We start from the raw sequence: 24,144 nt of genomic DNA, 5'->3' as shown, positions 1-24,144 counted from the left end.
AATATAGAATATAGAATGTATATCCTGTTCTACATCCCTGTTAGTTCCTCTTGATCTGAAACATCTGGCTTGGTCTCTGTTGCTGTATCAGCAGTCAGACAATGATTTTACTATAACAACCTATCATGAAACATATGTACAACAGAGTTTGAAGTGCTACAATGTAGCATTTCTGAGCCTGTTCCATCTTTTATTTTAATTGAGAGAACCGTATTGCCTGTTTCCTCCTGTCTAGGCTTTTCTCATCTATTGTGCTTTCCACAAATAAGAGTTGTAGTTCGCTTAGACCTCTTTAGGCTGCGAGTGATCCGTGGCCTGAAATCTTTGCTTAGGAATTGTGATTTTTCCTCTGTTGTTCAGGCTTTGATCCTTCCATTATTTGAGTACTATAATGTAGGGATGTGAATCGTTTTTCAACGATTAAAATTATCGTCCAATAATGTTTATATCGTCTTAAATCGTTATAGAACACGATACAATAGAAATTCTAACGATTTATCGTTAAAAATCGTTAAATCGTGTTAGTGCGCACTAACTCGAGTTAGTGCGCACTAACTCCCCGTTAGTGCGCACTAACTCGAGTTAGTGCGCACTAACTGAAAATGATACAAATAAACACTTTCCAGGTCACTGAAGGTCAGTTAGGAATGAATATGTGTTCCTATTGGCTGGCTGCCCTCTTATCTATTGATGTTACCACTGAGGTGATGGTTGGGGGGATGGGAAATGGAACTGGAAACTCACGAACACCAACAGAAAATGAAACAAAGTGTTGACACTTCCCAGGTCAGTAAAGGTCACTTAGGAATGAATATGTATTCCTATTGGCTGGCTGTGCTCTTATCTATTGATGTTACCAAGGTTTCCACTGAGGTAATGGTTGGGGGGATGTGAAATGGAAACAGTTGCAAGCTTGACATGTGATGATCAGCACTCACGTGACTAGAACTTGTTTGTTTATTATTTTTGTTAGCAGGCACGTGAAATTTGCCAATCACTGTGCATTTTAGAAAGGTGGTCCTGGCTGGAACTGTACACAGTTCAAATATATGTAATTGATTGTTGGTAAGTGTATTTTTTAAGTAGCCACAGTGGCACCAGTATGTTTACTTATCCTCCTACTTAACTCACTAGCTCAGCTTTGTAAGAAGGGCTTCTCTGCTTGTGTGTTGCTTTTGTTTGGTGTGAGGGATTTATTTTAAATGGTCATGGTGGGTTTTAGGGTTGCTTTAGTGTGCCGGTTTCCCTGCCCTCCCCCCCACTGGACCCCAGGTAATATAAGGCACTTTGTGGGGGTTCGGGAGGGTGGGGGATTTATTTTAAAGGGTCAGGGGTGGGTTTTAGGGTTGCTTTAGTGTGCCGGTTTCCCTGCCCTCCCCCCACTGGACCCCAGGTAATATAAGGCACTTTGTGGGGGTTCGGGAGGGTGGGGGATTTATTTTAAAGGGCCATGGTGGGTTTTAGGGTTGCTTTAGTGTGCCGGTTTCCCTGCCCTCCCCCCCCCACTGGACCCCAGGTAATATAAGGCACTTTGGGGGGGGTTCGGGAGGGTGGGGAGATTTATTTTAAAGGGTCGGGGTGGGTTTTAGGGTTGCTTTAGTGTGCCGGTTTCCCTGCCCTCCCCCCCCCACTGGACCCCAGGTAATATAAGGCACTTTGGGGGGGGGGTTCGGGAGGGTGGGGAGATTTATTTTAAAGGGTCAGGGTGGGTTTTAGGGTTGCTTTAGTGTGCCGGTTTCCCTGCCCTCCCCCCCCACTGGACCCCAGGTAATATAAGGCACTTTGGGGGGGGTTCGGGAGGGTGGGGGATTTATTTTAAAGGGTCGGGGTGGGTTTTAGGGTTTCTTTAGTGTGCCGGTTTCCCTGCCCTCCCCCCCCACTGGACCCCAGGTAATATAAGGCACTTTGTGGGGGTTCGGGAGGGTGGGGTATTTATTTTAAAGGGTCAGGGGTGGGTTTTAGGGTTGCTTTAGTGTGCCGGTTTCCCTGCCCTCCCCCCCACTGGACCCCAGGTAATATAAGGCACTTTGGGGGGGTTTCGGGAGGGTGGGGGATTTATTTTAAAGGGTCGGGGTGGGTTTTAGGGTTGCTTTAGTGTGCCGGTTTCCCTGCCCTCCCCCCCACTGGACCCCAGGTAATAGAAGGCACTTTGGGGGGGTTCGGGAGGGTGGGGGATTTATTTTAAAGGGTCGAGGTGGGTTTTAGGGTTGCTTTAGTGTGCCGGTTTCCCTGCCCTCCCCCCCCACTGGACCCCAGGTAATATAAGGCACTTTGTGGGGGTTCGGGAGGGTGGGGGATTTATTTTAAAGGGTCGGGGTGGGTTTTAGGGCTGCTTTAGTGTGCCGGTTTCCCTGCCCTCCCCCCCACTGGACCCCAGGTAATATAAGGCACTTTGGGGGGGTTCGGGAGGGTGGGGGATTTATTTTAAAGGGTCGGGGTGGGTTTTAGGGTTGCTTTAGTGTGCCGGTTTCCCTGCCCTCCCCCCCCACTAGGACCCCAGGTAATATAAGGCACTTTGGGGGGGGTTCGGGAGGGTGGGGGATTTATTTTAAAGGGTCGGGGTGGGTTTTAGGGTTGCTTTAGTGTGCCGGTTTCCCTGCCCTCCCCCCCCACTGGACCCCAGGTAATATAAGGCACTTTGGGGGGGGGGTTCGGGAGGGTGGGGGATTTATTTTAAAGGGTCGGGGTGGGTTTTAGGGTTGCTTTAGTGTGCCAGTTTCCCTGCCCTCCCCCCCCACTGGACCCCAGGTAATATAAGGCACTTTGGGGGGGTTCGGGAGGGTGGGGGATTTATTTTAAAGGGTCGGGGTGGGTTTTAGGGTTGCTTTAGTGTGCCGGTTTCCCTGCCCTCCCCCCCACTGGACCCCAGGTAATATAAGGCACTTTGTGGGGGTTCGGGAGGGTGGGGGATTTATTTTAAAGGGTCGGGGTGGGTTTTAGGGCTTGCTTTAGTGTGCCGGTTTCCCTGCCCTCCCCCCCACTGGACCCCAGGTAATATAAGGCACTTTGGGGGGGTTCGGGAGGGTGGGGGATTTATTTTAAAGGGTCGGGGTGGGTTTTAGGGCTGCTTTAGTGTGCCGGTTTCCCTGCCCTCCCCCCCACTGGACCCCAGGTAATATAAGGCACTTTGGGGGGGTTCGGGAGGGTGGGGGATTTATTTTAAAGGGTCGGGGTGGGTTTTAGGGTTGCTTTAGTGTGCCGGTTTCCCTGCCCTCCCCCCCACTGGACCCCAGGTAATATAAGGCACTTTGTGGGGGTTCGGGAGGGTGGGGGATTTATTTTAAAGGGTCGGGGTGGGTTTTAGGGCTGCTTTAGTGTGCCGGTTTCCCTGCCCTCCCCCCCACTGGACCCCAGGTAATATAGGCACTTTGGGGGGGTTCGGGAGGGTGGGGGATTTATTTTAAAGGGTCGGGGTGGGTTTTAGGGCTGCTTTAGTGTGCCGGTTTCCCTGCCCTCCCCCCCACTGGACCCCAGGTAATATAAGGCACTTTGGGGGGGTTTGGGAGGGTGGGGGATTTATTTTAACGGGTCGGGGTGGGTTTTAGGGTTGCTTTAGTCTGCCGGTTTTCCCGCCCTCCCCTTCCCCTCCCACTTCCCCCGATTTACTAGTAAACTAGTGTGTTGTCTTACACTAGCCAGCCACTACCCCTGTGTTGGTGCTGGACTTGCAAATGCACGTGAGCCTTAAATTTATAAATAAATTGTTTGTGTTAGTAGTGCAAGTATAAGTAAATATAATATTATGGGGTAGCCTAGTGTCATTGGCTAGTGGCTGGCTACTAGCCACGCCAGTGAGCCACTAGTCAGATTACTAATCACACAGTGACCTGTCACTGACTGACGAAGTCACTCACTAACTGTATTTAACCCTTCTATATATCTTATCTATTAGGTGCTGCTCAGTACACTGCTGTGCCAGCTTACTTGTTGGTACTTGACTGGACTTGCAGCCATAACGTTTTAAAATGTTTGCTGGTAAGAAGAAGAGTGCTACTGGAAAGAAAATTCCAGTCAGTAGGAAAAAACTGCGATTTGATGATACCCCTTCTACTTTAGCGAATGTAAAGGAGCAAGGTAACTTGCAGGACAAGGAAGGAGCAAAATCTGGAAAGGTGAAAGTGAAATCTGTGCTGCAGCAGCAAAGTTTATTGATGGATGAAGTGCTACAGAAAGTGCTGAATAGAGAATCAGAGGACTCTGAGGAGGAGGATGACAATGATGATATTCAGGATGAGGAGAAGAACACCGCCAATGACAGTGATAGTAGTGATGATGAATCAGATGATGGTAGTCCGATTGTCAAAAAAACCACTGTCAGCGCCAGTAGTATCCTCTCTAGTCCTAAACCAGTTGAAAATTTGCAGGTTACTACAAGAACAACTCCTGCTACTTCTACTCCTAGTACTACTACTCCTACTCTGATGACAACACTGACAAGAAATGTCCAGCCTAGAGTAAGGGACAGTAGAAAAACATCTAAGGTTTGGAATCATTTTAATGTTACGGATGATTGGAGATGTGCTCAATGTATCCATTGTAAAAGGATGGTGAGCCGTGGAAGAACTATTGGACATCTTACTACCACCAACATGAAATATCACCTTGAAAGAGAACATAAAGCAGTGTTGCTTGCAGAAGAAGCTGCAGGGAAGCCAAAGAAGGAAATTACTTCAGAAGATTGTGTGTATGTGAAGCAGAAGCAGACTTCTCCTTCTCCTCTTCCCCGGCAGCAGCGGCAAGCTACTGTTGAGCAGATGGGGTGGTGTCCTTCTTCAATTTCACAGACTAGGAAGCAAGTAGTATCCAAAGTGGTGACACGACAAATTGCTGTAATGATTGCTGTGGATGATCAGCCACTGCAGATTGTAGAGAATGATGGATTTCAGCAGCTGATACATCTGTTAGCACCTGACTACAAAATTCCTTCAAGAACTACATTTACCCGTCAGGTGATTCCTTCCCTGTACTCACAATTAGGGATGTGAATCGTGTCCTCGATCGTCTTAACGATCGATTTCGGCTGGGAGGGGGAGGGGAATCGTATTGTTGCCGTTTGGGGGGGGTAAAATATCGTGAAAAATCGTTAAAAATCGTTAAAAATCGAAAAATCGAAAAATCGAAAAATCGAAAAACCGGCACATTAAAACCCCCTAAAACCCACCCCCGACCCTTTAAATAAATCCCCCACCCTCCCGAACCCCCCCCCAAATAACTTAAATAACCTGCGGGTCCAGCGGCGGTCCGGAACGGCAGCGGTCCGGAACGGGCTCCTGCTCCTGAATCTTGTCGTCTTCAGCCGGCGCCATTTTCCAAAATGGCGCCGAAAAATGGCGGCGGCCATAGACGAAAAAGATTGGACGGCAGGAGGTCCTTCCGGACCCCCGCTGGACTTTTGGCAAGTCTTGTGGGGGTCAGGAGGCCCCCCACAAGCTGGCCAAAAGTTCCTGGAGGTCCAGCGGGGGTCAGGGAGCGATTTCCCGCCGCGAATCGTTTTCGTACGGAAAATGGCGCCGGCAGGAGATCGACTGCAGGAGGTCGTTCAGCGAGGCGCCGGAACCCTCGCTGAACGACCTCCTGCAGTCGATCTCCTGCCGGCGCCATTTTCCGTACGAAAACGATTCGCGGCAGGAAATCGCTCCCTGACCCCCGCTGGACCTCCAGGAACTTTTGGCCAGCTTGTGGGGGGCCTCCTGACCCCCACGAGACTTGCCAAAAGTCCAGCGGGGGTCCGGAAGGACCTCCTGCCGTCCAATCTTTTTCGTCTATGGCCGCCGCCATTTTTCGGCGCCATTTTGGAAAATGGCGCCGGCTGAAGACGACAAGATTCAGGAGCAGGAGCCCGTTCCGGACTGCTGCCGTTCCGGACCGCCGCTGGACCCGCAGGTTATTTAAGTTATTGGGGGGGGTTCGGGAGGGTGGGGGATTTAATTTAAAGGGTCGGGGGTGGGTTTTAGGGGGTTTTAGTGTGCCGGCTCACGATTCTAACGATTTATAACGATAAATCGTTAGAATCTGTATTGTATTGTGTTCCATAACGGTTTTAAGACGATATTAAAATTATCGGACGATAATTTTAATCGTCCTAAAACGATTCACATCCCTACTCACAATGTCGTGCTGAAATGCAGATTGTGATGGCAAGGGCAAAGGGAAGGAGCATACATCTCACCACTGATCTTTGGACTAGTAAGAATGCAACACATGCATATTTGTCTCTAACAGCACATTGGTGGCAGCTGGATGAGGCATTAACTGACAGCACAAGCACAAGCAGTGGCAGTAGCACCAGCAGCTCCAAAAAGCTTTCTCCAGGATACCGGTGGGCTTTACTGCATGCTCAAGTGCTAGACCAGAGACATACTTCTGAAAATATCTTACAGACAATTCAGGGGATGATGGAAGGATGGAAAGGGCTACTTAGAAGCAGTGATATGGAATGTTTAAATGGATATATCATTACTGACAATGCTGCCAATATGATTAAGGCTCTGGAGGATGGTGGATTCAAAGGCATCCGATGCTTTGCACATACACTGCACCTGGTAGTGAGGGATGCGTTGGGGCTAAGTGCCAAGGAAGTGCAAGGTACTAGTCGTCAAGCCCTGAAGCGGTTGATTGAAAAGTGCCGCAAAATAACTGGGCATTTCAATCGCAGTGTGAAAAGTGGGAAGGAACTCAGAGAAAAACAAAAAGCAGTTAGGGCACCATTGCATAACCTCGTACAGGATGTGCCTACCAGATGGAATTCCACCTATCTTATGTTGGAGAGGTTGTCTGAACAACAGACACCTCTGCATGATTTGGCAATGGAATCTGAAATTGGATTGGAAAATCCACTTGGATGTCAGGACTGGACAAACATTGCACAGATGGTGCATGTCCTCAAGCCTTTCAAAGTAATATACTGATGCACTGAGTGCAGCTACAGCCACGTTAGGTGATATCATTCCTGTAATATATGATCTGGAGCAGGTATTACAGGAATATCTGCATCAGACAGATTTGTCGAAGGAAGTGTTGCAGCTTGTGAGATGCTTAAAAGAGCAAGTACAGAAAAGGTTGAAACCTCTAATGGAGAAGGATAGCTATATCTTAGCTACTATGTGTGACCCACGTGTGAAAGGCAATGTTGCTCTCAAGTGCAATACTCTTGCATCCTGGACACATAAGTTGATTGAAATGGTTCAAAAGATTTCAACTCCTCCCACTCCATCCTGCTCAGCTGCTTCCAGTTCCACCAGCTGCTTCCCTCCCATGATGACAACCCATTCTCCTCCCAAATTTCATGAAACTGGTCCTATTTCAATAGCAAGAGCAAATTTGTCACATTTCAGAGTGGTGGGGCTGCTAACCAGCAGCACCTGCAAGAGAAGGTTGCAGAAATTCATGTGAATAATTTTCTCTCTGAGCCAGTTGAGAGCATGGAGTCAGATCCCCTGAGATATTGGGCAGAAAAAGCTTCAATGTGGCCTTATCTTACCAGAGTAGCACAACACTTTCTTTCCTGCCCACCCACCAGTGTGCAAAGTGAACGAGTATTTTCATTGACAGGGAATATTGTGAGTCCACTCCGTGCACGTTTGAATCCAGACTTAGTAGAGGAATTGGTTTTCATCAAAATCAACCTTCCGCTGCTTCATAATGTGAAAATTCGCTGTGACTGGGAGGAGGAGTGAGTCTCTTGTCTAGGATGGGGATGCAAGGTCATTTGGGAACACAGCAGGATGGAGCATTCAGCAGAAGCACTGCCAGTGCCTCATGATAGAACTGCCCCTGCCTCTTCACCTCAGGTGTCTGCTGTGCTGTTATCATCTATCTTGTCAGCTTGATGAATAAGGACTTTGTATGTGCAAGAAAGAAACCTAAGTTTGTGTCTATCAACTGTGTGCGCTTATTTAGCAGCTGTTAGAAAACAGGCAGTTAAAGTACTTTTGAGTTTTGACCATAGTCTCTCTAAGCAGTTAATGTATATCATACTGTGATAGGGGCATGGTTTATTTTTCAGGCTGAGACAGTTTATAGCTCAGCTTACCAAACCGGTCCTGGGGATTCCACAGCCAGTTGGATTTTTAGAATATCCACAAAGAATTATGCATGAAATACATTTGCATATCATGGGGACTCAGTATATGCAAATTTACATCATGCATAAAATCCTGCTGAGTGAGTGGTTATTTATTTGGAAAACCCTGGTTTGTAGGGACCAATTTGTCTCACTCTCTAAATAAAGCCTGACCACGTAAGTTAGTGCCTAAATCAAAACCATCTCCAGTTGTGTCATGAGTTACCTAACCTCCCTGTGGTCAGTAAAAGGTTTCTCTGGCCGAGATTTAATTATTTCTCCCTGCGGAGCAGATACATGTTAAGTTGAATTTTCAAGTTGCATTAATAAAAAACAGCATTTACGTGTTTACATAAATAGCATATACTTCTTTATATACATATAGTACAACATGAGTAAATCTACACGTGTGAAAAAAGGGATGGTCTAGGTGTTCCCAAGTGGAGGCCAACATTTATGTATGTTAGTCGCTATTTTATAAGAGATTTACTGTATGTGTAGATTTGGCAGCTTTATATTTACTCTCGCTCTTTATCTGGAGTAAGTGATAGTATAAGAAGTCTTAACAGTCAAATCATGACTAGGTCGTGGTCTGGGAGAAATGGGGGAAGCTGAGGCTGATCTTGATGAGTTGCAGATGGACTGGATTGGAAACTGAAAGACTAATTGATAACACTGGTAATTTTATTGCTGTGTCTGTGCATGTTAGAAAATCTGTTGACTATAAATCCCAATTTATAATAATTTTAATAATTGAGTCCACTAATATTTCTCAAATTTAAAACATTTTATTAACTACAAAACTATAACGAAATTAAATAACACTGTTATAAAAATATAACTTTACAATGACAACATACCAAAAAAAAATTATGTGTTTTAGCACCCAGTACTCAAGGATGTGGAGAGGAGAATGGCAACCCGAGAGGAGGATCCTGCTCTGGAGCAGAGGGCAGTGGCATCTCCTCCTCACGAGGCATCTCATGAGGAGGAGATACCTGTGCCCTCAGCTCCTGAAAGGCCTCCTCCATGGCTGACAGCCTCCTCTGCACATCCTTGACATCTGCCCTGATGCTGTTTCCTCCCTGCAGGAGCTCCTTCAGTATGCCAAACTGCGCATGTGCAGTACATACGCAGCTTGGAGGAGATCCTGCAGGGAGTACAGCAGCAGTGCTGGTGCTGGTGCTGCTGGGCCCGGCTGTGGCTGCCTCCATCCTTTGGGCACTGGCAGTGGCACTGGTGGCTGTGGCTGCCTCTTCTTGCCCTGTAAAGAAATGTAAAAAATTCTACATAAGATATAGAACAGGGGTGGGCAGTTATGGTCCTCGAGGGCCACAAACCAGTATTGTACGCACCAGCAAGTTTACAATATTAAAATACATTCAACCCCTTAGTTTACTAAATTGTAGGGTTTTGGAAAAATGAGTTTATAGTCTACAACCTCGGAGAGGGAGAGTGGAGGGATATCATTCTAGATAATTAGAGATAATATTATATAAATATATAACATAACATACATCTATCCCACCCTATATAACTGACTGATCACAAACAATAATTTTGATTTTCTGCCTCAGACAGATACTAGACAAACTACTACTACTAGTACTACAACATACATACTGGCCCTGTGGGCCAAAATACAAGCCATTAAGCCCGTACACACGTGCTACATTAAAAAAAAATGTTTTTCAGTTCATTTTTTAACATGGCACTCTTCTACAGTTCTTCTTCCTCACTCATCCTCTTTCTCCCACTGCCTCCCTCCCCTCTCACAGTGACTAATACCCCCTTCCCTCAGTCTCACATTTATCCCCCATTCACATTTGCAGCATGTTGGTCAATGGTCAGGGCTCAATTATCTAATAATATAATACCTGGCCCACCAGTGACGGTTTGCTCCGTCCTCCTCTGCTGACAGCTACTGGGCCCAGGAAGCCCTGCCTCGTCCCTGCTGGTGTGTGGTTCTGTACGAAGACACAGATCAAATTTCACAGAACAACAGTTAAAATTTAAAAAAAAGGAATTGGAACTGACACAAACAATATTAAACACAAATTCCATTACAATTAATTGAATAATATTTGTGTACTTGTGGAGTATTCTCAAACAGCCTACCAGGCGAAGGACGCGCTAAAGTCAGGCGGACCTCCTCAAGCCAATCACCCTCGTGAAGTCTCAGATGCCGACCTGAGAATTAGAGGTAGAAAGGAAATAGAATAACATTAATTGATTAATAAATTACTTACAAACACAACATGCCCTGCTAGGTTATTTTTTTATGCAATATATAACATTTAGTAATAAAAAAAAAATTAGCTATCTTTTAATGTGGCATTCAAAATTCCCAAATACAAATCACATCATTTCAAAATGATAAATAAATATAAATAAATATAATACACCACTAACATTATCTCTCACCTTTCTTCTTGAGATCTTCGATCTCACGCGGGTAAGAGGCTCTCCGGCAGAACTCCTCCTGGAGAGCCACCCAGGCTGCAGACTCCCTTTGAAGGTTAGGCCTGCTGCCTGAGGGGGTGTAGAGATGCTCCTCATCCAGGAGGAGTAGCCGGGCTAGGAGGTCCACATCTGCCTGTGTGAACCGTGGCTTCCGGGACCTAGCATCACGATCGGCCTTTGAGGAGGACGGTTGGGCTGACTCCCTATCATGATCCATCTACAATGAGAAAATAAAAAAGAAGATGAAAAAAAGTAAGTTCAGAAGCTCAGACTGGAAAGGGCTGAAGTATCCCACCCTTCACATCCCCCACTGCTGGTATATGGGAGAGAGAAGGGGAAGGGGAGGGGGTGGGGGGAGGTGAAGGGGCAAGCAGCCCCACTCCCTGTGAGGGATGGGAAGGGAGAGCCAGCCCCACTCCCTGGGAGGGATAGGAAGGGAGAGACAGCCCCTGAATGCAGGGGCTGTCTCTCCCTTCCCATCCATCCCCCCCCCCCCCCCCCCACCACTCACCCACACACTATTCACTGGCTGGGACATGGGGGAGGGGAGGAGTCAGGGTCAGGCACTGTGTGCAGGAAGATCACAACACCCCTGGTGCCAGGGTTAGGGCACTGTGTGTGCAGGAAGATCACAACACCCCTGGTGCCAGGGTTAGGGCACTGGGTGCAGGAAGATCACAACACCCCTGGTGCCAGGGTTAGGGCACTGTGTGCAGGAAGATCACAACACCCTGACCCTTGAAAATAAATCCCCCACCCTCCCGAACCCCCCCAAAGTGCCTTAAATTACCTGGGGTCCAATGGGGGGCAGGGCGGGGAAACCGGCACGCTAAAGCAACCCTAAAACCCACCCCGACCCTTGAAAATAAATCCCCCCACCCTCCCGAACCCCCCCAAAGTGCCTTATATTACCTGGGGTCCAGTGGGGGGCAGGGCGGGGAAACCGGCACGCTAAAGCAAACCTAAAACACACCCCGACCCTTTAAAATAAATCCCCCACCATCCTGCCAGGGTTAGGGAACTGTGTGCAGGAAGATCACAACACCCCGACCCTTGAAAATAAATCCCCCACCCTCCTGCCAGGGTTAGGGCACTGTGTGCAGGAAGATCACAACACCCTGACCCTTGAAAATAAATCCCCCACCCTCCCGAACCCCCCCAAAGTGCCTTATATTACCTGGGGTCCAGTGGGGGGCAGGGCGGGGAAACCGGCACGCTAAAGCAACCCTAAAACCCACCCCAACCCTTGAAAATAAATCCCCCACCCTCCCGAACCCCCCCAAAGTGCCTTATATTACCTGGGGTCCAGTGGGGGGCAGGCGGGGAAACCGGCACACTAAAGCAACCCTAAAACCCACCCCGACCCTTTAAAATAAATCCCCCACCCTCCTGCCAGGGTTAGGGCACTGTGTGCAGGAAGATCACAACACCCCGACCCTTGAAAATAAATCCCCCACCCTCCTGCACCCCCCAAGTGCCTTATATTACTGGGGCCAGTGGGTGCAGGGCGGAAAACCCGGTATGCTAAAGCAACCTAAACACACCCCGACCCTTGAAAATAAATCCCACACCCTCCTGCCAGGGTTAGGGCACTGTGTGCAGGAAGATCACAACACCCCGACCCTTGAAAATAAATCCCCCACCCTCCTGCCAGGGTTAGGGCACTGTGTGCAGGAAGATCACAACACCCTGACCCTTGAAAATAAATCCCCCACCCTCCCGAACCCCCCCAAAGTGCCTTATATTACCTGGGGTCCAGTGGGGGGGGAGGGCGGGGAAACCGGCACGCTAAAGCAACCCTAAAACCCACCCTGCTATGGCCGGCGCCATTTTCCTTACGAAAAAACGATTCGCGACAGGAGATCGCTCTCAGACCCCGCTGGACCTCCCAGGGACTTTTGGCCACCTTGGGGGGGCCTCCTGACCCCCACAAGACTTGCCAAAAGCCCAGCGGGGGTCCAGACATTCACCACCACCTAATAATAATGAATTATTAATTCAGTGATATAACAAATCATTTAAAAAAAATTGAGTAGGTTAATATAAGAGATGACTGTAGTAGATTGAATACAGATCTGATGTTTCTGCTCTCCTCACAGCAAAGAAAAGCAACACACAAGCAGAGAAGCCCTTCTTACAAAGCTGAGCTAGTGAGTTAAGTAAGAGGATAAGTAAACATACTGGTGCCAGTGTGGCTACTTAAAAAATACACTTACCAACAATCAATTACATATATTTGAACTGTGTACAGTTCCAGCCAGGACCACCTTTCTAAAATGCACAGTGATTGGCAAATTCAACATGCACTAGCATTTCAGGTGCCTGCTAACAAAAATAATAAACAAAGAAGTGCTGATCATCACATTACTTTTTTTGTCAAGCTTGCAACTGTTTCCATTTCACATCCCCCCAACCATTACCTCAGTGGAAACCTTGGTAACATCAATAGATAAGAGCACAGCCAGCCAATAGGAATACATATTCATTCCTAAGTGACCTTTACTGACCTGGGAAGTGTCAACACTTTGTTTCATTTTCTGTTGGTGTTCGTGAGTTTCCAGTTCCATTTCCCATCCCCCCAACCATCACCTCAGTGGTAACATCAATAGATAAGAGGGCAGCCAGCCAATAGGAACACATATTCATTCCTAACTGACCTTCAGTGACCTGGAAAGTGTTTATTTGTATCATTTTCAGTTAGTGCGCACTAACTCGAGTTAGTGCGCACTAACGGGGAGTTAGTGCGCACTAACTCGAGTTAGTGCGCACTAATCGGAAAAAAACGATTTTTAACGATTTTTCAATGAAATAATCGTGCCTAAGACGATTTTCTTGCCCTGCCACACGATTTCTATCGTTAAGACGATATGGAAAACGATTCACATCCCTACTATAATGTACTATATTTAGAGCTATATAAATTTGCATTGAAATCATTACAATGCTTACAAAATGCTGTCACTTGGCTAATTTCTGTGGTTAGTAGATGGGAACATATTACCCCAATACTATTTGACTTTCATTGATTACCAAGCAAATAGCGAATCAAATACAAAACTATTCTGTTAGTCCACAATTTATTATCTTTAGACTCATTTGCATGGGTTAATGCCATGTTATTTGTCTGCAACCCTATTAGACAACTACGGTCATCACAACAAGGTTTGCTAGTTGCTGCCTCGGTGCATCAGGCCAACAAGCTGAGACTAGAGAGTGATCAATCTCAGGTGCTGCCCAGTTCTCTGGAATTCTTTGCCACAGGAAGTATGGTTGATAATGTGTTCTAAAGGGGTAATCTAAAAAAGCATTTACATGCTTAAAATTGGGTTTTACATGTATAAATGCATTTTACCCATGGAAGTGGGCTTTTGAAAATTGCTATAAGCCACTGAATTGTACATAGGATATTCATATGAAAGTGTACTTTACATGAGGAAATGGCTTTTTAAAATTGCTAGGATAATATGTTACATTTACACATGTAACTCCTTTTAAAATTCAGCTGTATGTCTTTTAAGACATTAAACACTTTTTTGTTCAGACAGACTTTTTTATAAGGTGTCTTTCAAAATAGTTCTCTTCAAATTGTTCCTTCTTCAGTTGTGTTTTATGTGTTTTTGTTCAACTGTAATATTGTTTTATGTTTTCCTAAATTTAATTAAGTATGTGACATTGTGAGCCACTTAGGGCCTAATGTATATAGTGGCATATAAATGCAATAAATGTAATGAAATGCAATCATGCACCAAGAATATTTAATATTTAGTGCTGACTGCCTGCTCAGTGCCATAAGTGCACTACTGCTATACTATCTGGTGTATGGAGAGTAGTACTGTACTTAAATTTATAATGAGAACTGGCACTGTGCAGTGTGTGGCTGTGTGCACCCACCATCAAATATTAATATAAACTGGAGCTCTCATTGAGATCAGTGGGCCAAAGGCCAGGCCATAAGACAAGGGACAAATAGATGCCTAGAATATTAAAATCTCACACAAAAGACAAAGCAGACAGTGAGACTTTGTCAGATTAATGACAAAGCACTGCAGCAATTAGTTTAAGACCACGCTGCTACTATATTGCATACTACAGAGCTTAAACACTAATGCCCTACCTTGCAGGCCTAGTGCCTCTCAAGACTGACAATAACTACCAATTAATAATACAATGATGATTAATTTGAAATCTTGAAAAATTATTAACTGCTATCTCTCTCAAAAGAATAAAGAGCTATGGTGTCTCCTCTATTCACATAAAGCAAAGCAGCAGATAACCAGAGCCCTCCCTTAATATATTCACTCTCAAGAAGTCGAATTAGCAAAAACAATACAATCTCATAACTGGAAGAACCAAAATACACTTTTATTAGTTACCATGTACTCTTAAAAATGAAGCAGGATTAGATGACTCAAAGTATGCATATTCTAAAATGCCAGGGCCCCTTTCCCAAAATGTTGTGTGTGCCGGCCGCCGCAGGCCTGTGGCCAGGTCCTCTTACCCTCATTTGCCTGTTCAAACGTCTGGCTGCACTTCTCTTACGTCCATGGGCCGCCGCCTTCGACCTCTGGCCACCCCCAATGCTCGTGACTCTGCGACAGATGTCCGTGTTCCGCGGTGGGCCTCCCCGCATGCTCCACGGGGAGACGCCACCGTCCTGTGCCGTATCCATTCCTAGGTGTGTGCGCGCGCATCTCCTCATCCTTTAAAGGGGTCGGGCCCAGCCACAGTTAGTTGCCTTTGCAACAGGTCTCCATTCTGGTCATGTAACTTCATTGCCTTCTCTGTGTAATAAATCTGCTCCCCAGAGGGGCGGAGTTAGCAATCTGTTATAAATCACCCCGCCATAGGGGAGAAGTAGCAATCTGTTATAAGTCCCCTAGGGAGTTAGCAGTCTGTTATGGATCACCCCACCAAGGAGAGGAGTTAGTAATCTGTTCAATGCTGCTCCCCCAAGGGGAGGAGCTAGCAATTTGTAATACTCTGTAGGCGGAGTTAATGATCTATTGTGGGTTGGCTCCCACAGAGTGGCAGTCTGTATGATACCACTCAGCAGTGTAAGGAATAAACACTTAATGTAAATTGGTGAATCCTTGGGCCCCCAGGAGGATATCCTTAGAAGGACCACTGGCTAGGCTGGAATATGGAGACAAACACAGATAATTCTTTATTAGACAGGAATTAGAACCACCAGAGGTGGCAGTAGTGAGCTGATGTGCCCGGCAGGGCTGAAGTCCCTCAGATACTGGAATTGCGGTCTCTGGGTTGCTGAGCTGTAGAGAGAGACTATAGGTAGTGAGTAGACAGGGTATGCTGGATACATAACCAGTAGTAGATGATACACTCACAATTGTAGATATCTGTAATGGCTTATATGCAACAGAGAGTCTTCAGTATATTCAGGAACAGGAGCCATAGGTGAGTACTGGTTCCTATATGCAGTCTGGAAATAAGAACTCACAATATCTGTGTATGAGATGGCTTCTGGAATAGAAGAGAGTCTTTGGAGAGTTTTAGGAACATAGGCCCTCGTGGAGCGAGTACTGGTTCCTATCTTCAATCTGTAATAGTAATTTACAAGATATAGGGATGTGATAGTTTCTGATATAGAAGCTAGTCTGTGAAGGGTTTTAGGAACATGGGTCCTCGTAGAGCGAGTACCGGTTCCTATCTGCAATATGAAATAGTAATGCACCAGATATAGGTATGCAATAGCTTCTGAGATAGAAGAGAGTTTTTTAAGGGTTTTAGGAACATAGGCCCTCATGGAGCGAGTACTGGTTCCTATCTGCAATTTGCAATAATAACTCATGATCTCCGTACCTGCGATAATGTCTTAAACAGAAGAGAGTCTTCGGAGATTAGGAAGATAGGCCCTCGTGGAGTGATTACCGGTTCCTATCTGTAATAGAACTCACAGTGTTCACGTCTGCGATCGCTTCCAGGCAGTAAGGAGTCTTCTGAGCATTCAGGGACATAGGCCCTCGAGGAGGGAGTAACGGATCCTGTCTTAGCAATCTGAAATCAAGAAGAGAGAGCGGGGCCCCCGAGGAGCGGGTACCCCTTGGTAAGTTTGTGGAGGCAGAGCAGCAGAGAAAGAATTCCCTTGCTAACTCGATTCGAAAGTAGCAAACAAAGACCTTTTAAGTTGGAAGCGGATGACGTCACTACGGGGGGATGCCCCCGAGGTTCGCTCCCTTGCCGGTACAAACTCTGGAGCGCACACGCGCACGCGCCTTTAAGTCATCAGGAATATGGCGGATCTGCAGCGTCAGGCCAGCCCGGGGATTCCAGGGAGAAGCGTCGAGGAGAAGCGTCGGCAGCATCTGTCTGTCAGACCCAAAGGGAGTCGCCACAAAGGTAGAGAGAGTGGAGCGAGGGCGAGAACAGGCATGAACACAACACTCTGGTGATTCCTTCATGTTCCTGGTTCCTGTCTCATCCATGTTCTTGATCCTGGTCCTGATATTCTTTCTTGTTCCTGTGTCCTGTGTTACTCTACTTGTTCTACAGATTGACATCTGGACCTGACCTCTGCTTTGCCTGACCACACTATTGATCATCTCCTGGACCTGACCTCTGCCTTGCCTGACCATGCTACTAATCACCTTCTGGACCTAACCTCTGCTTTGCCTGACCACGCTACTTATCATCTCCTGGACCTGACCTCTGCCTTGCCTCACCATTCTACCTTGCCTGCCCTGACTCCAGCCTGTTCAACAATGCCTCTGCTATTCTTATTCTGGACTTGGTCTCTCAGGCTTCAACGTTTTCTTACTCAGGCACCCCTTGACTGCCTCTTGTTCCATTTGGCACCCAGGTCTCTGGGACTCTGCCTCATCCAGATCAGACCTTCTAACCGCTGCTGGTCCCTGGCTGACCTCCTCCTTGCCCACACAGAAGCATAGAAATTGATGTGACATAAGGACCAGAAGATCTATCTAGTCTTTCCATTCTAGATGCAATATTGCAGATCCTACATAGTCTCAGGCTTTACCCTCTAATCTTCTAAGAACCCTTCTGATTATTTCATACTTTATTGAATTCTGTAACTATTTGGGTCTGTACCAAGGAGGTTGTTGCATGTTTCTGCCATATTTTGTGTGAAGAAATATTTCCTTATGTTATTCCTGTGGCTGTGCCCTTTTGACCTTCATATAATGATTCATTGTTCTAGAATTTCCTTTCCAGTGAAAAATGCTTGCTTCCTATGTATTCCTATCTTTGAGATATACATATGTAGCTCTCATATCCCCCCTCACATTTCTTTCTTCCAGATTATATATATGTATGTACTATTTAATATTAACATTTTGTTTTAAATAGGTGAAAATAAAAGCAATCATAAAAATATTTCCTTAAAATATGTTTATGTATCAAACTGGCCATTCATATTTGCTATAATCCAACCTCCTATTCTCTTAATTTTAATAGGATTAAGCTTGCAATCACATTTGCTAATTAATATGGAATATATATTGCAGCTAGTGAATTAAGAAAAATGGTGCTTGTTATGCTATGGACTGTGTCTTTCTTCTTCCTGAAGTACCAAAACTAACACATTTTCTGCAGTGAAGATCAAACAAAAGAATATTGAGACAAAGGCAAATACATATCCTATGCTATTCATTCAGGTTCCATAAACTTCACTTCTTCCTCAGTTTTATATGTATCAAAGCTACCCAGTCTACAGACCCCCTCATGTATCAAAGTTGTGATGAGAGAATTTCAATCCAACTCTTCAGTTTAATTTAATGATATTGATGGAGTCCTACAGTGAATATAGAAATGAACATCGATCACCTGTACCTGCAATTGCACTTTGAACAACCTTATCTGACTTTTTGCTCTAACATTGCTGACATTTCCTTTAGGGATTAAATGGAATCAATCCACTCTTTGCTTGGCAAAGTAAATATTCTGCTTTTATCTCTCTGTTTTATGTGGCTGAAACAAATAAAGAAAACTGCCTTGAATAACCTAACATGAGAACAGGTAAGTACCAGTAGCTCTTATGCAAAGGCAAACAAATTAAAAATCACTATTTGAATTAGAAGAGGAAGAACATGGAAAAACTTTGTAATAGATGTTAATAATTTTGAGACCATAGAAGAAATGAATTATTCTATTTATTTATTTATTTTATTAAAAATACTTAAATTCCTCAACTTTCTAAAATCCGTTCAGCGCAGATTACAATAAAACAACCATAACATCAGCATATTACAATATTGTACACACAGCACTTAACATAAATCAAACACCAAAAATGTAAAATAATAAAAATGAATCATGCTGCTTCATCCGAATACCTCCTCAAAGAACACTGTCTTTAATGCCTTTATGAATGCTTTAAAATCCAGCTGCTGTCTAAGATCAACGGGCAACTTATTCCACTCATTTAATGCTACTGATGAGAAGACTCGCCCTCTGGTTTACACATCTGAACTTATTAACTGAAGGAGTAACTAATAATTTAGTACCCTCTGACCTCAGGGCATGGCTTGGAGTACAGAACTCAATATAATTTTGCAGTACACAGGGAGAAATGGTCCTCAATAATTTAAAAACAATGGTAACCAGCCTAAATCTACTCCTCCATTTGACTGGGAGCAAATGTAGGTCCCTCAAAACTGGAGTTTCATGTTCTTTTCTCAATGTCCCCACTATAACTCAGGTGGCCAGATCCTGTACCAGCTGCACATCCCTACCAGAGAATCTTTGTCTTCTTCATATTCAAAAACAAACATTTTTTGGTCAGCCACAATCTCCCGTAATCTATCTTCAGCTGTATCCCCACTTGGAGTGCATGACAAAATGTAATCAGCATATATAAAATATTTTCATTTGATGAATGAAAAATGGCCTGATCCTGTACCAGCTGCATGGTGCACATCAACCTATCTGGGAGCCCAATATTCAAGGTACCACAGTAATCCAAATAACTGAGGACCAAGGCCTGAACAACTATCCTAAAAAATCCTGGGGACAGCAAAGTTTTTAATGACCTCACTAGCATAAGTTTATAAAATGCAGTTTTGGTAACATGGCAAATTTGTTGTTTCATAGATAATTGGGAGTCCATAAAGACTCTCAAACTCTTAATGTGTGACTGAATTTGCACCGATAAGGTTATGTAAAACAAACTTTCTGCTTGATCTTAAGTTCAGGGACCATTCCTGTCCAGAGAATAGGGGTGTGCATTCGTTCCTATGAATTGGTAATCTGCAACGTATAGGGCCATATTCTTTGTATTCATGGGGAAGCGAAACGTATCGCGATTCCCCACGAATACAACGAATCTTTGCCCCACAAGACCAAAACTCCCTGGTGGTCCAGCGGGGGATCCGGGAGCCATCTCCTGCACTCATACCCTCAGCTGCTGGTATTCAAAATGGCACTGATAGCCTTTGACCTACTATGTCACAGGGGCTACCAGTGCCATTGGGCAGCCCCTGTCACATGGTAGGAGCAATGGATGGCACCAGCCATGTGACAGGGGCTGACCAATGGTAGCAACACTGGGACTTGAACCCTGGTCTCCTGGTTCATAACCCACTGCTCTAACCACTAGGTTACTCCTCCTCTTCCAAATAATGGCAAATATTAAAAACCAGACTCACACATCAATTAGGGGCTACATGAATATGTCAGGTTGGGGCATGCCAAGTGGATTTTATAAGCCCCCGAGTATGCAAGTATCTCCTGCTACGTGCACAAATGAAACATCCCCGCAAAGGGGTAGGGCTTGGGCATGGTCTGGGTGGAGGATGGACATTCCTGGATTTCAACTTCAAATTAGCGCATAAATACTTACAAGTACAGATGTATGCCAGGGTCCCCTGTCACATAACTTTACTTCTTCTATAGACGATGTATAAGTTTTAATTGTGTGTCTTATTTTAAATTATGACTGTATTGTTATAACCCGCCCTGAACATTGGAGGGCGCGGGTAATAAATCCTTTTAAATAAATAAATAATTTAAATAAATAAATAGATTGGCGAAGTTTTAAGGGTCAGTGCTAACATGGGAGAAGGGAGGTTATTAAACAAGGTGGGTTTGGAAGTCATATTCCTTACCTGGGCTAACTGGGAATGAACTGAGAAAACTGGTAATGGTGTCGGCATGCATGTCTTTTGAAAACCCCCTACTTATGCGGTAAAAGCATCATTTGCACATAGGCACTTGGCCAATTAAAACTGTGTGCACAAGTGTGAATGGTCAGGCTATTTTATAACGTGTGAATATATGCATCTATATTATAAATGCCATGCACCTGGGCACGGGCCAACGAATGCTCGCACATGTGTGCCCATGCGCCTGTTTAAAAGTTACCATCTTAGGTTTTATTTCCATTACTTAGATGCATTTACCCCCATAAGGCAGCTTTTACACATGTAAGTCAGTGGCTTTTATAATATGCGCTCAGCAATGAAATTACCAGTTTTACCAATTAGTCTACCAGTTTGCCCAGTCCATCTGCAACTTGTGACGACCCTTTTGGCTCTTCAGCCTGAAGTTCCCCTATTTCCAACAGACCCTTGTCAGTCATTTTTGACATGTTTACGATCACTTGCACCAGATATTGAGCAGGAATAAACAGATGCAAGTAAAAGACTTACGTGTGTCACTTTGGTAGGTTGTAAAATAGCAACTTAAGTGTGTAAATGTTGGCTTCTCCCTAGATTTCCCCTGGCCTGCTCCTTTTTTTACATGCACAAGTTTATTTATGGTCCCCGATATACATGCATATGTTGCAGATTTTAAAATAGCGTATGCTTACATACATGCTATTTTACATGCACACGTGTTACGTTGTATGTGTGCAACTTTTGAAAATGTACCTTATACTTTCTCTTCCCATTTTATAAACATATGCATATATTTTGCATGCAAAATAATTTTGATGCAGCGTGAATAAACACCCATATTTAAATGTGGAGGCAGGTATATTATAAAGTATGTGTGAGTACTTGAAATCTCTAATTCGCTAATACCTCCACCATTTCACCTAGACCTTCTCAAGCTCACCTAGAACCTCTAACACGTCACACTGTATCCACATCAATTCACCCATACATCCCACCCAAAAACTGCAGAGAATAGACAAATCAATTGGCATAAAAGTGTACAAATACATTTGGTAATGTATATGTTTATATCTCTTAAAAAATAGCAAAAAATGTAAATACTTCAGAGCCTGCCCTAGAATGCCCCAGGACCACCTTTTTTTCCTCCAGTAAAAAGTACACTCAAAAATGAAAATACACACAGACTCTCAACATTTATAAAATAGCATTTACACACATACATGCTACTTCTGCCCATATATGCAATTTTTACCAGTGGAACCTCTTTGAAAATTCACTCGTAAAAGTGAAATACAGCATGTAAAGAAAGAATACTTCATCATATTCACTCATTGGTGAATTTTAAAAGCCCAATGTGTACATCAGTTAGGGGATGCGTGAATATGTTGAGCTGGTGCACTCTGAGTGAATTTTAAAAGCCACCTTTATGCGCATGTACTTGCCACTTATGCGCACAAATGAAAAGTTAAAAGGCGTGGTGCATGGGCGAGGTTTGGGTAGGGCATGGGTATTCCTGGATTTTAACTTGAAACTAGTGTGCAAATACTTAGGGGCGGATTTTAAAAGGAGCGCGAATAGCCTACTTTTGTTTGCGCTCCAGGCGCAAACAAAAGTAGGGGTCTTTTGCTGCAAAACTTTACTTCTGCTATATATGCAAGGTATAAAATAAAGATAAATGGACAGATCGGTGGGCTTTAATGGTCAGTGCTAACAGGGGAAAAGGGAGGCTAGTAAACTAGGTGGGTTTGTAAATTCTATTCTTTATCTGGGTGAACTGGGAATGAACTGGCAAAACTGGTAATGGTGTTAGCCTGCATGTCTTTTAAAATCCCTCTACTTACGTGGTAGAAGCTGCATTTGTGTGCATAGGTGCGTAATCATTTAAAATTGTGTACAAGTACACAAGGTCAGGCTATTTTATAACATGTGCGCAAGTACGTGTGTGTGTATGTTATAAAATGGATGCATCCCTGGGCACGGGCTGACAAATGCGCACATATATGCACCTGCGCACCTGTTTAAAACTTACCATCCCTGTGTAGACTTGACCATTATGCAAAGCTTTATTTAAAATTACTCTTTTCCTTTATATTCATCTGAATTTGGAAGTTTTAGGTGGGAGAGTATTTTTCTGACACAAAATATTGGATCTACTGTCTAAATACAATTAGGGGTAGATTTTCAAAAAACGCGAATAGGCGTACTTTTGCTGGCGCATCAGGCGCCAGCAAAAGTACGCTGGATTTTAGTAGATACGCGCGGAGCCGCGCGTATCCACTAAAATCCTGGATCGGAGCGCACAAGGCTATGAATTCTGTATAGCCGGCGCGCCGAGCCGCGCAGCCTACCCCCGTTCCCTCCAAGGCCGCTCCGAAATCGGAGCGGCCTTGGAGGGAACGGGGGTAGGGGACGCGGGACGCCGGGACGCGACCTGGGGGCGGGTACGGAGGGCGCGGCCATGCCCCCGGACCGCCCCGGGCCGTAGCCACGCCCCCCGTACCCGCATCCAAAACGCTGCCGACACAGTTTTGGGCGGATTTAGGCGAGCAGGGCTCTGAAAATCCGCCCCTTAGGGTCTCTGTTTCTCAAATATGTATTTATTTGGCTCCCTTCTTATCTAGTCAGAGTCCAATTCTTCTGTCTTCACTTTTTAGGTAAAATTAATTTGTACAACTTCAAGGCAAGAAAGAGACATGGGTTTACATATCCAGCTGCACAATGGGGTTAGATCTGAAACTGACTGTCTGCAAACTGGAAAATTATCAGAGAATTAGACTTTTCAATACTGTAAGTATACAATCCATTTTTCACGAGATTTGCTGAAAATTGCTTCCTCTGCTAATTGTATATTGATTTATTTTGGTATATCCTATCTTAATCTTATTCTTGCACATATTGAATTGGCAATTACAGTTACAACTAAAGATGTGTGAATTAAATGAAAAGTTGGTGCATCTCCCCAGAACCATTGGAGCAGTAGTTCTCAACCTTTTTCCCATCGTGACACACCTGACAGGCCACGCTCACATGTGTGACACACTGCTTATTACAATTCACGGCAGAAATAAAAAGTAAAGGTCCGGTAATTATTTTTATTGTTTAAAATGACACAAGGAAAAGATACGTATCCTGTCTGAACAGAAATTGCATAAATAGTAAACATCCCACACCAAAACAGCACCAATTTCCAGCACTTAAACAGTAACCACCTTACCTAAGAAAAGGCAACACTGAAAATATTACACCAGGTCTTAAGACACCAATGCAACTCCTATTAGGAAAACGGACCAAGTCAGGCTGCTATAGAGCCCTCACCTAACAAAGAATAAAGAGACCAAAACACATAACTAGAAGCATGCAGACAAAAACTGAATTGGAAACTGCAACAAGCCAGAGTCTCTATATGCAGTGTAATAAAGGAAAAAAGAAACATCACCCATCATTATAAAACAAATCAAGAAATATAAAATCAGTAGCAGTAAAACCATACTAACAAAAATAACAGATTATTTCAAAACAGCTGATGAG

Source organism: Rhinatrema bivittatum, chromosome 7, assembly GCF_901001135.1.
Source record: "Rhinatrema bivittatum chromosome 7, aRhiBiv1.1, whole genome shotgun sequence".
Taxonomy (NCBI): Eukaryota; Metazoa; Chordata; class Amphibia; order Gymnophiona; family Rhinatrematidae; genus Rhinatrema; species Rhinatrema bivittatum.
This window is presented reverse-complemented; position numbering follows the sequence as displayed.